This window comes from Eurosta solidaginis, chromosome 2, assembly GCF_040869045.1.
Source record: "Eurosta solidaginis isolate ZX-2024a chromosome 2, ASM4086904v1, whole genome shotgun sequence".
NCBI classification, from domain to species: Eukaryota; Metazoa; Arthropoda; class Insecta; order Diptera; family Tephritidae; genus Eurosta; species Eurosta solidaginis.
Window position 1 is genome coordinate 287,842,307 of NC_090320.1, and position 11,768 is coordinate 287,854,074.

The following is an 11,768-nucleotide window of genomic DNA, read 5'->3' on the forward strand; positions in this document are numbered from 1 at the left end:
AGTATATTGGAGATTAGCATGAATATTCCTACTTCTTTTAGTAATGAAGGTACTATAGATGAGCAAAATGGCCGTAATGTTTTTAAGTTTCAGAAAGTTTCCACTTCAGAGATAGTTGATATAGTAAGTAAGTTTAAAAATAAAATTGGAGGGAAGAAACTTGTGTCGGAAGGAGTCGTTAAAGATTCCATAACGTATACAGGTTTTTTCTATTCTCAGCTTGTTAATGAGAGCTTAGATAAAGGTCTCGTTCCTAGTTTATGGAAATCTTCTATAGTTGTGCCATTAGAAAAAGTGAAAAATACCATCAAAGCTGAGGAGATAAGACCTATTAACACGTTACAATGTGATGAAAAAATTTTGGAAACAGTGGTAAAAAATCAGCTGGTAAAATATTTAGAAGATAATGTAATTATTATACCTCAACAATCTGGTTTTCGAAAAAAACATTCATGTGAAAGTGCTTTGAATTTGGTTCTAGCTAACTGGAAAGAAGACTTAAGCAGGAAAAAACACATATTAGCTGTGTTTTTGGATTTAAAGCGTGCATTCGAGACGATCGACCAAAAATTAATGCTGAAAAAGCTTTCTTGCATAGGCGTTTCTGGTATAGAACTAAAATGGTTTCAAGACTTCCTAATTAACAGATACCAAAGAACAGTGATTGGAACGTCCGTATCGGATAAAAGGGAGGTACCTGTTGGTCTACCTCAAGGGTCTGTGCTGGCACCCATAATGTTCAATATATATATTAATGATATAACTAGCTCCATTAAGCACTGTGAAATAAAATTGTTTGCTGATGATACATTGCTGATGATAAGTGGGAACAATATTACTGAAATATATGCTAAGCTACAAGAAGATCTTAACAGCGTATATGGTTGGTTATGCGTAAACAGACTAAAAGTGAATGTCAATAAAACGAAATTTATGGTTATATCTAGACGCAATTTTCAAAACAATGAGCTACAAAACTTAAATATAAATAACGAACTAATTGAAAAAGTCAGCATTATAAAATACTTGGGAATAAAAATAGATGATAAGCTGAATTTCAACGAGCACGTGGATTATACGGTAGGAAAAATAGCGAAAAAGTTATATTTTACACAACGAACCTGCAAATATTTAAATAGAAGGTATAAAATCATCGTCTACAGATCTATAATCGAACCTCATTTTATTTATTGCCCAACTATATTTTTCATCTTGCGAGATAGTCAGATATACAAGCTACAAAAGCAACAGAACCGCGCTATGAGATTCATTCTCAAAAAACGGTATGACACACCTATCAGAGACATGCTATGCTCTCTTAATTGGCTTAGCATTAGACAGCAACTTTTTTATTATACCATAAAATTTATTAAAAACATAATAGAAGGAACTTTGCCTGCGTATTTGAGGACTAATATAAAATATGTAAAAGATGTGCACTCTGTACATACTCGTAATAAAAATGATTTTAATCTGCCGGCTTATAAAACTGAAGCAGACAAATGTAATCTGTATTATAAAGGTCTTAAATCATATAATGAACTACCGATTGATATTAAATCATGTCATTCCAATAAATTTAAACAAAAATTGTACAATTATTGCAGAACACTACCAATTTAGTGCTGGACAGGCGGACTTCCATAGCATCGATAGAAGTGCAGCGAAACTATACTGCTGTGTAGCGCCAAGACTTCCAAGCTCTTGTGCGCATACAAAAAAGGTTGCCGAAGCACATACTGAAACGCATCACTCGATTAACTCAGTGCATCGCCGTGCAGATGTTGCCTTCGCGCTTTACTAACATGCGTAAAATGCCTACATACTACATAATCGCAACGCTTTGTTCGCATGATCTGGAAGTCTCCCATCCATAGTACTCCAAGGTAGGACATAGATGTAACTATTCTAGATTGCATAGTCCAGAAGACAATTATAAACATGTAAAATAGATTTAAGTTAGGCTTAGGAAAGCCGTAATAAATAAATACATTACATTATATACAATTTCGTATGAAGTGTTTGGTAGGATATGATATTAGATTGATGTGATGTGATATGAAATGAAAATAGATCTTAGTTGCAAATTAACTGCTTGGTATGGTATGATGTGACGTTGACGTGATGTGATGCGAACAAACGTGTAGCGAGTGCGAAAGCAGAATAAAATATTTATTTAGTTTGATTTCAGCGCTTCTACAGTGAGCACGTGTCAAACGCACTCTTTAGTGCTGTTCTAAGAGTTCGTGCGACACTTCCTTACTGTACAAGCATCGAAATCGAACTAACTTGTGGTGTATTCTCGCTCATCTTATACGTATATGGCCGCTTAGCTGGTACTAAGGTCACGCCCACCCTACATTTGATGTTATTTCGTATGAAATGACTTAACGAATTATCTTAACGAAATTATCACAATACTTCAAGGTTTTTCAGCGATGTGGTGTAAATATTTTTAAAAAAATTGTCATATTATATAACATTGTGTGATTTTATGATATTGTGAAGAGTTTTTTAAGCATTAACTACAGAATACGATACGTCGCTTAATGTGATGCTGTCATAAATGATGTAATATAAGCGTAAAGTGAAGTGATGCTCAATTATATATGTGACCCGGTTTATGAAAAGGTGGCTTATGACTCAAAAAAGAAATGGCGAGAAACAGCTGTTAAATGTGTTTCTTCAGTTTCTTAGTGGTAGTAATTTTTTTTGAGTCATAAGCCATCTTTTCATAGACCGGGTCACATATATCTATGTTATTTGACAATGCATAGAATGACTTTATGAAACAATCTGCAATCGATATGTACATCATCGCCTTTTTATGCCATTTTCAGTCATGCTATGGTGGATTCGCGATTATATAGCACATACATAACAATCAATTTCAATGTAATATGGTAACGATATGCATACACAGATTTATGGTATATGAAGTGATATCATCGTTCCTACGCTGATCTAAAATATTTTTTTGTTTTTGGTAAGTCATAATATGAGGTCACTTGGGAATTTATAACAACTAACAAATTATCTCATACCAAAACAGACCTGAAGATAATGTCAACTAATATTATACGATATGATATTATTCACTGTGAAGTAAAGGGATAGATACGATATAAGTTCATATGTGATGTAATACAATAAATGATTCAAATGGGTGTTATATGCTTTGTTGTCAGTAGATAATTTAAAAGCTTTAAGTTTGTATTTCGTTAATCGTCGACAATGCTGGTTGTGAATTTATTGAATGGTGATTAAATATCAGAAATGCTTAAGAAGTGATGTCATATGGAGAACTAAAATGACAATTAACTCAATCTCCAGGGAAACAACAACATCATAGTAACATTTATACATCGACCCTTGGTTAGGCTTCGGCTTTTTGCAGATTAAAAGGCCGTCGTGATGTGATACTAGCGTGCTCCGCCTACCACACCGAAGATCCTGGGTTCACTCCCCGGGCAATGCAACATCAAAATTTTTGAAACAAGTTTTTTCAATTAGAAGACACTTTTTCTAAGCAGGGTCGCCGCTCGGCACTCCGAGTGTATTTCTGCTATGAAAATCTTCCAAATGAAAACTCATGTGCCATGAAGATGCCGTTCGGAGTCAACATAAGACAAGTAGGTCCCGTCTCGCCAATTTGTAGGCAAAAGTAAAAGGAGCACGACGCAAATTGGAAGAGAAGCTCGGTCTATAATCTCTGCAGCGGTTATCCCGCCTTACATTTATTTTTTATTTATTTAATGGGAGAAAAGCCTCAGTGGTTCCTCTTTTCGCCAACGGGTATGAGTGTGCCTCCTTGCTTTATTGCAGCAGCTACGTTTGTTCGACAAAGAGCTTTTCATAATGGATGTATATTGGAAGGATTTTCCGTCATCCCTTGCCAAGTTTGGAAACGAACCGGTTTCAGCGTTGCGCCTTCATCAGTGCCAGAACGAAAACTGACACTGATGAAGGGGCAACGCCGAAACCGCTTTGTCTTCAAACCAAATTTGACAAGGGATGGCAGAAAATCGTTCCAATATACATCAATTAGGGTGGATAAATTATGTATATGTCGGAAAATCAACAAAACAAAACGAATCAACTTTTCAATTATCATCTTAAGAATTTAACATTTTTTATCACTGCTTTATTTTTAAAATTTAATTGCTTCAAATAAAATTACCTTGTAAAATTTATTAAACAATTATCAGTAAAAGAAATCTGATTGCTCTTAAATTAAAAGCGAAAAGTCGTCTTTAGTTCAATATGTTTCAATATTCACAAGAGAATGCAATAATGATGGGCTGTTTAAGAGCATTTGTCTATACGCACATATTTATATTAGAGATGTTACAAAACTGTGACTGCGATCCCGAAAAAGTCCAAGCTCTTGATTGTTTATGGTTTCTGAATCGGATTTTAACGGTCCCGTTGCGCTGTCTGTGGATTGCGAACATAGCAATGAGCACGCCGGTCTTCCAAATCAGCTCTTGACGCAACTTAGGCCCCAAAACGATACACAAGTCGAATATGTTTGGGCCTTGATCCTTTATGACCAAATTAGTTTTTATTTTTTTATTTTATCAAAGACCATTAGCTACAAATTTAGCCATTTTGCAGAGCGCTAGGTGACCTAGTTCAAGAGAAAAATTTAAGAGTGCAACATGAGGGTAAACATTTTCGTAGAAAAGAAAATGATATTAAAAAATGGTCATCCTTTATGTGAATTACAAACCTGCGTTTAATGTGTCACTCGTTTCGTATCAAACGAATATTCACCTTTAAGTGATAAATTTCTAATTAAAGAGAAATTACAATGAAGTTCAAGCAAAAGCGAATTGTCCCACCCGTACTTTGCAATACCCCCATAAAAAATTAGTTGTTTATTTGTAATACTTTGTTCAACATCCACCATATATTTAACTGGATAGGTGTCTCTTGCAACTTTTGTACGATTTCCGATTTCGGTTTCGATATCGATGATACTATATACAAACTAGAGGTTTACGCCGATTACTTTATCGGCGGCGGCGGCGTGGGCAGCGCGTCGGCGTACGCCGGTGTTCTTACTTTAAAAAGCTTGATTTTTCTATTTAATAAAATAATATTTAGGAAAGGTTTTATTTGTATGTATTTAAGGAAATCAACGTTTTGGCCATTTCGGAAAGATCCGGGGTTTTTGCCTCAAAAACTTGCAGATCGTTCAAAAATTTTCAGGAGTAGCTCTTTGCGGAGGGATTGTCCCTGGTTCACTTACTCCAGGGAGCCTTTGAACCTAACCCCGGTCTTTGGAAATGGTACTGCTGCGTCTGCTGAAAAGAAATAGAGATACATAAAATGTTCACACTATTGTCTGTGTATCTCGTGCAAAGCGTAGTTTCAGGTGGGGTTAACTCCTAATAATCGTCGCGAACACAATTTCGTTAAATCATTTGTGACTCCTTGACGGTCATGCACAAAGGCGACTTACGGTTGCTATTAATGGTCTATTAATACTCATGACTCTCGTGGCACAGGGCGAATCCAGTTCTTTCGAGCTACAATTCCCGATGATTAAGAGCTACCATTCCCGATGTGCGAACAGTAGCAATCCCGACCACAAGTCGCTACCACGCTTCCTGACCCTCACACCCTATGCCAGCACAGAAGCTATAGGACTACGACTTCGAACTCATATGTACCTTCGTCGACGTCACTTTCCTAGAAGATCTAGGTGTAGGTCTGAAGACTTTCTAACTGATGTTTTTGTCGCGCTATGCTGCCGAGCTACACCAGAGAAACACCTTGAAACATTAGGGAGTGACTATTCGGCCAAGGATGCCGCCCTCGGAATCAAAAGCAGTCTAAGTGGATGTCACTGCGAAACTCATGGCTGAAAATCGTATACTCCTCGGCGCATCTATATAATTAAAATTTTACAAAAACCTTGCATACAATTTTTAAAATGTAGCCCAAAGTTGCCAGACGTTTGTGTTCACACCTTGATTTAAATAGTCTTCGTTAAATCAAAACGATATTTTGGAATGGATGACCGCGTAGCTTCAGTTTTCAGACTAGTTCGACTGTCCACTACGTTAGGGTAGTAGCACACACGTTCATTAATTCGACTGTCTTGAGAAAGCTTTTGCTTCACCACTTTGAGTGTTCTTACGAAGGACAAAGCCTCACCTGGTAAATATATGTGCCTACATATTCACATTTTTAAAAGGAGCCGTAACGCGTAGGTTATATTTAAACTTGGTTGGTAGGCTATAAACAAAATGATTCACAATTTTTGTTGTTATATCGGCCTACTGATTTTAAGATCGCGGGTTCGAATCGAGCTCAAGGCCTAACAATAATTTTTTATCATTATTATTGTTATGATAAATTTTTTCTTAATTGAAAAAAATTTTTTTTTTTTTTAAATTAGAATAGAAGAAAGAAAAAATTTAGACAACTGCCAAAGCTCGTTGTATAGATCCATTTCGGGAACTGCTAAATTCCTTCATCGGCAACGTTTAGGCGCCGCTGCTATAACCATTCAGCCATCACAGCGGTTTTTTGTTTGTCTTCATTAATCCTACTTCTATTCTGGTTCGTGCCAATTGATATTCACAACACTGCGACATCTGTTGCAGAATGGATGTGAAAATTGGACTTGTTTGATGGCAATGCTGCCATAGTGTCATATTTTATTGACACTTTCCCCGTGCTCTGGGATGTATTAACAATTTTTGTTGTTATATCGGCCTACTGATTTTAAGATCGCGGGTTCGAATCGAGCTCAAGGCCTAACAATAATTTTTTATCATTATTATTGTTATGATAAATTTTTTCTTAATTGAAAAAATTTTTTTTTTTTTTTTTTTTAAATTAGAATAGAAAAAAGAAAAAATTTAGACAACTGCCAAAGCTCGTTGTATAGATCCATTTCGGGAACTGCTAAATTCCTTCATCGGCAACGTTTAGGCGCCGCTGCTATAACCATTCAGCCATCACAGCGGTTTTTTGTTTGTCTTCATTAATCCTACTTCTATTCTGGTTCGTGCCAATTGATATTCACAACACTGCGACATCTGTTGCAGAATGGATGTGAAAATTGGACTTGTTTGATGGCAATGCTGCCATAGTGTCATATTTTATTGACACTTTCCCCGTGCTCTGGGATGTATTAACAATTTTTGTTGTTATATCGGCCTACTGATTTTAAGATCGCGGGTTCGAATCGATGATTCACTCTAAGGAACTAGTTTTGGATAGCGCCGCCAACTTTAGGAAATGTCAAACCGGGAGACTTGGGTGTTGAAGGATGAACAAAATCATCAAAATTAACATTTCAGACGCTATTGTATAGTTTCGCTAATTAACAATAGGTGTTTGAATGTAAGCCCAAGTGATTTTTCAAACTTTTCTCATATGTACATACATATATCCTCAACTTAAGCATGAGTTAAGAATCATTTCAAAGGAGTGTTTATGCCCCTGGAACGTACTAAAGGATTTTGCATCACTGATTGCGCTTATTCCTTCAGCCAATCGCAATGTAAATTTTTTTTTTTAAATCGGCACCTTTTTCAGGGTAATTTGCTTTTTTTAACAACTTTAATATAAAACTTTTCTTTTAGTGTTTTGTTTTAATAACTTGGTGAATTGGGTGATGCAAAGTCCGTGTTAAGCTGAAGAGCGGCCGCCGAGGTGTGATGGTAGCGTGTTCCGCCTACCACACCGTATACCCTGGGTTCACACCCCGGGCAAAGCAATATCAAAATTTTAGAAATAAAGTTTTTCAATTAGAAGACAATTTTTCTAAGCGGGGTCGCCCCTCGGCAGTGTTTGGCAAGCGCTCCGTGTGTATTTCCGCCATGAAAAGCTCTCAGTGACAACTGATCTGCCTTGCAGATGCCGTTCGGCATAGAACATGTAGGTCCCGTCCGGCCAATTTGTATGGAAAAATCAAGAGGAGCAAGACGAAAATTGGAAGAGAAGCTCGGCCTTAGATCTCTTCGGAGGTTATCGCGCCTTACATTTATTTATTTAAATGGTATAAACAGTCTTAAACGAGTAGAAAATATAGTAACGGGCCGGACGCCGCCCCGCCGCGCCGATATTTTTGACATTCGGCGGCGGCGGCGTATATCTCTAGTACAAACACACACCAAATTGGCAATTTATACCTTTTGGGCAATGTATTACGCAATTTATCATATAATAAATTATAAAAATAAATTGCCAATTTAAACATGGCTCAACTATATGGTTGGCTCATCTCATCAGATTATTTAATTTTTTTCATTTCACTGGACTAGGGATTGTCAAAAGAAGATGGCAAACTCAAAATGAACCAAAACATTGAACACATTTTCTTACAACACACAAACATTTCAAAGTTTTATGTTTCATTCCATTCCATTCGCCTAATACCAACACGCACATGTCAACATGACAGTCTGAACAAAGGTATGTTGTTGATGTAGATATGAGCCAACCAGCTATCAAATTGCTATTGTGTAAGCTAAATTGAGTTGTATGAACACCATCAATTTAAATTGAAATTGCCTCAGTTTATTTTTCTGTATGAAGCTAACTAAAGAAGTTCGATTCCGATTGCGGTACCGGCAAACTTATTCCCGCAGCATCGTAATGCAAATATATATCCATGCGCATTCTACTTACACACTAATATGTACTTTTGTTGATGTTCATATGCAGGGCCGTAGAGAGAAAATCCGGGCCCGGGAATAAACAATTTACGGCCCCTATAAAAAAATCCACTAATACATTTGATTAATTTGAATTAATGACGTCTCATTCATGAATCATTATTAATTGATTACATTAAAAAAAAATGTTGCCACATCAACTAAATGATTTTTGTACTAAGGTCTGAAAATAAAATTAACACAAAATATTTACTATTGTAACGAATTTAGGGAAATTCCGCTTATTCCAAACCTTCTGCTAACGTTCGAATCGCTAAACTGTTGAATAAATAACTCCAATATTCAATAATACAAAATGGTCTTTATTAGACTACTTTGAAAGTACTTCACAATAACACTTATACTTACAACCAATAGCGTGCTTAATTCAAAAGTGAATAATCATGCCTCAGCTAGCGCTGCTTTTATACTCTCGGTTTCCTCGTTCACCCATTTCTCCTAAGGTCTAGTAATTTCGTGAACTTCATGCTTGGTTACCAGCTTACTTACTTACTTACTTAATTGGCGCTTAACCGTTTAAACGGTTATGGCCGTCCAACAAGGTGCGCCAGTCGCTCCTTCGCTCCGCCAACCGGCGCCAATTGGTCACACCAAGGGAGTTTAAATCTTTTTCCACCTGGTCCTTCCAACGGAGTGGGGGCCGCCCTCTACCTCTGCTTCCATAGGCGGGTTCCGATAGAAACACTTTCTTGGCCGGAGCATCATCTTTCATTCGCATAACATGGCCTAGCCAGCGCAGCCGCTGCGTTTTAATTCGATGGACTATGTTGATGTCTGCGTATACCTCGTACAGCTCATCATTAAATCTTCTTCGGTACTCGCCATCGCCAACGCGTAGAGGTCCATAAATCTTTCGAAGAACTTTTCTCTCGAACACTCCCAAAGCCGCTTCGTCTGCTGTTGTCATGGTCCATGCTTCTGCCCCATATAGCAGGACGGGTACGATAAGTGACTTGTAGAGTATGATTTTCGTTCGCCGAGAGAGGACTTTACTTTTCAATTGCCTACCTAGACCAAAGTAGCATTTATTGGCAAGATTGATTCTTCGCGGGATTTCAGTGCTGATGTTGTTGCTAGTGTTGATGCTGGTTCCCAAATAAACGAAGTCTTTTACTATTTCGAAATTAGAGCTGCCAACAGTAGCGTGGTTGCCAAGGCGCATATGCGCTGACTCTTTGCTCGATGACAGCAGGTACTTCGTTTTGTCCTCATTCACCATCAAACCCATCTTTACCGCTTCTCTTTCCAGTTTGGAGTAAGCAGAGCTGACAACGCGGGTGTTTGGGCCGATGATATCAATGTCATCAGCATATGCCAGTAATTGCACGCTTTTATAGTATACTGTTCCAGTGCGGTTAAGTTCTGCAGCAAGTATAATTTACTCCAGCATCAAATTAAAGAAATCGCACGATAGGGGTCACCCTGTCTAAAAACTCGTTTAGTTTCGAACGGCTCGGAGAGGTCCTTGGTTACCAGCTATCTAAATGTATATTTGTAGTTTGTAGCCATATGCGGGTGTATATGTGAGTACAACATCGACTGATGATGACATGCGTTTGTGAGTATCTCTCTGCTGCCTTGTACGTATGTGTGTACATGATGATTGATTTGATTACGTACATACGAGTGGCTGCTTAGTATCGGCTTAGTGATGATATTATCGCTTAGTGATTATAATATTCGTCACACTATACTGTTTTATTGTAACGTAGAAATAAAATTCTCTTTTAACAGCCACATATTGTTTCAAATAATCTTTTCTAGTTATTTGGTAACATTTTAATACATTTTTGATAAATTAAATGATGATTATACATTTTAATTATTCAATATAGATGGTTCGGATACCAAAGGGTGGCTTTTCTTGCTTTTTTGGCTGCAAAATTTTGTATAATAATATCAAAATTTAACTGTCTTGCCAAAACGGATTCAACACAAAGCGTGGCAAGTTCTGAAACTGGCTCTGGAGATGAACGCGATCTATGAAAGTTTTTGATTCTTGCAAGGAAGCTGAAGGAACGTTTTGCACTAGCTACAGTGACAGGCATAGTGCAAAAGATACGTAAAGCAACACAAATGTTGGTAGCATCGCCGTATGTTTGCTCAGTCAAATTTGGCTTTTGTCTGAAAGACTATGAAGAGAGCTCGGTACATTTTTTTAAGGAATTTCCATCGTTGTGGACTGCAGCCTAAACTAGTAAAACATTTTTGTACAACTCCGAAGAAAGTAATTGCAGCCGTACAACATTCTGCAGCATCAAAACCACATAAATTGAGACTGTGGGTTGCAATCAGCACTCGAGTTTTTGGCGTAGTGCTCCGTTGTAAGCTCCTTTCATATTGGCGCCGTTATCGTACCCTTGTGCACGACAATCTTTTAATGGGATTTCATGTTTACCTAAAGTATGGCAAATTAGATCAGCGATTTCGTTCACCAAGATATATACTTTCGCTTTTGAAAGCTAGGCCTCTTTCACCCAAAAATAAAATAGTGTTCAAAATTCTATATAACATTTCTTTCCACTTTTGAGTTTCAGTGATTAGCTGTTCATTGTGTCAACTTTTGAAATAGATTTTATAAAGATCGCCATTGAATATAACATTTAATGTGATCTTGAGTATTTTAGTGTGGTGGCAGTTTATCGTATAGCTTCTTCCATACCTGGAATTTCGAATATCTGCACAACAAATTTTAGGTCGATTTAAAGTATTGGTGCTTAACAGACGACATGGTAGGCAATAAAAGCATTGCTACTGGAACTCCACACTAACCAGTCACGCTCCACTTCCTCTACATTTGCCAAGATTCTGTTTAACCACGAGGTAGGAATGCCTCTTCATGACAATCACGTGGAAAAATAACAGGACACTTTTGATGTCCTCGGCGAATTATTTCGTTGATTTCGGATCGCAAAAACTCATTATTCACGGTACCGATATCGAAGTCGTTTAAATAATCTGGACTTAGATACAGAGTTGGTGGTATTGTTGGAAGACTTTTTGAAGATGAACCTTCATCAGTGTCACCACGAAAACTTTTTACGATTTCGGATTCATGTAAACATACAT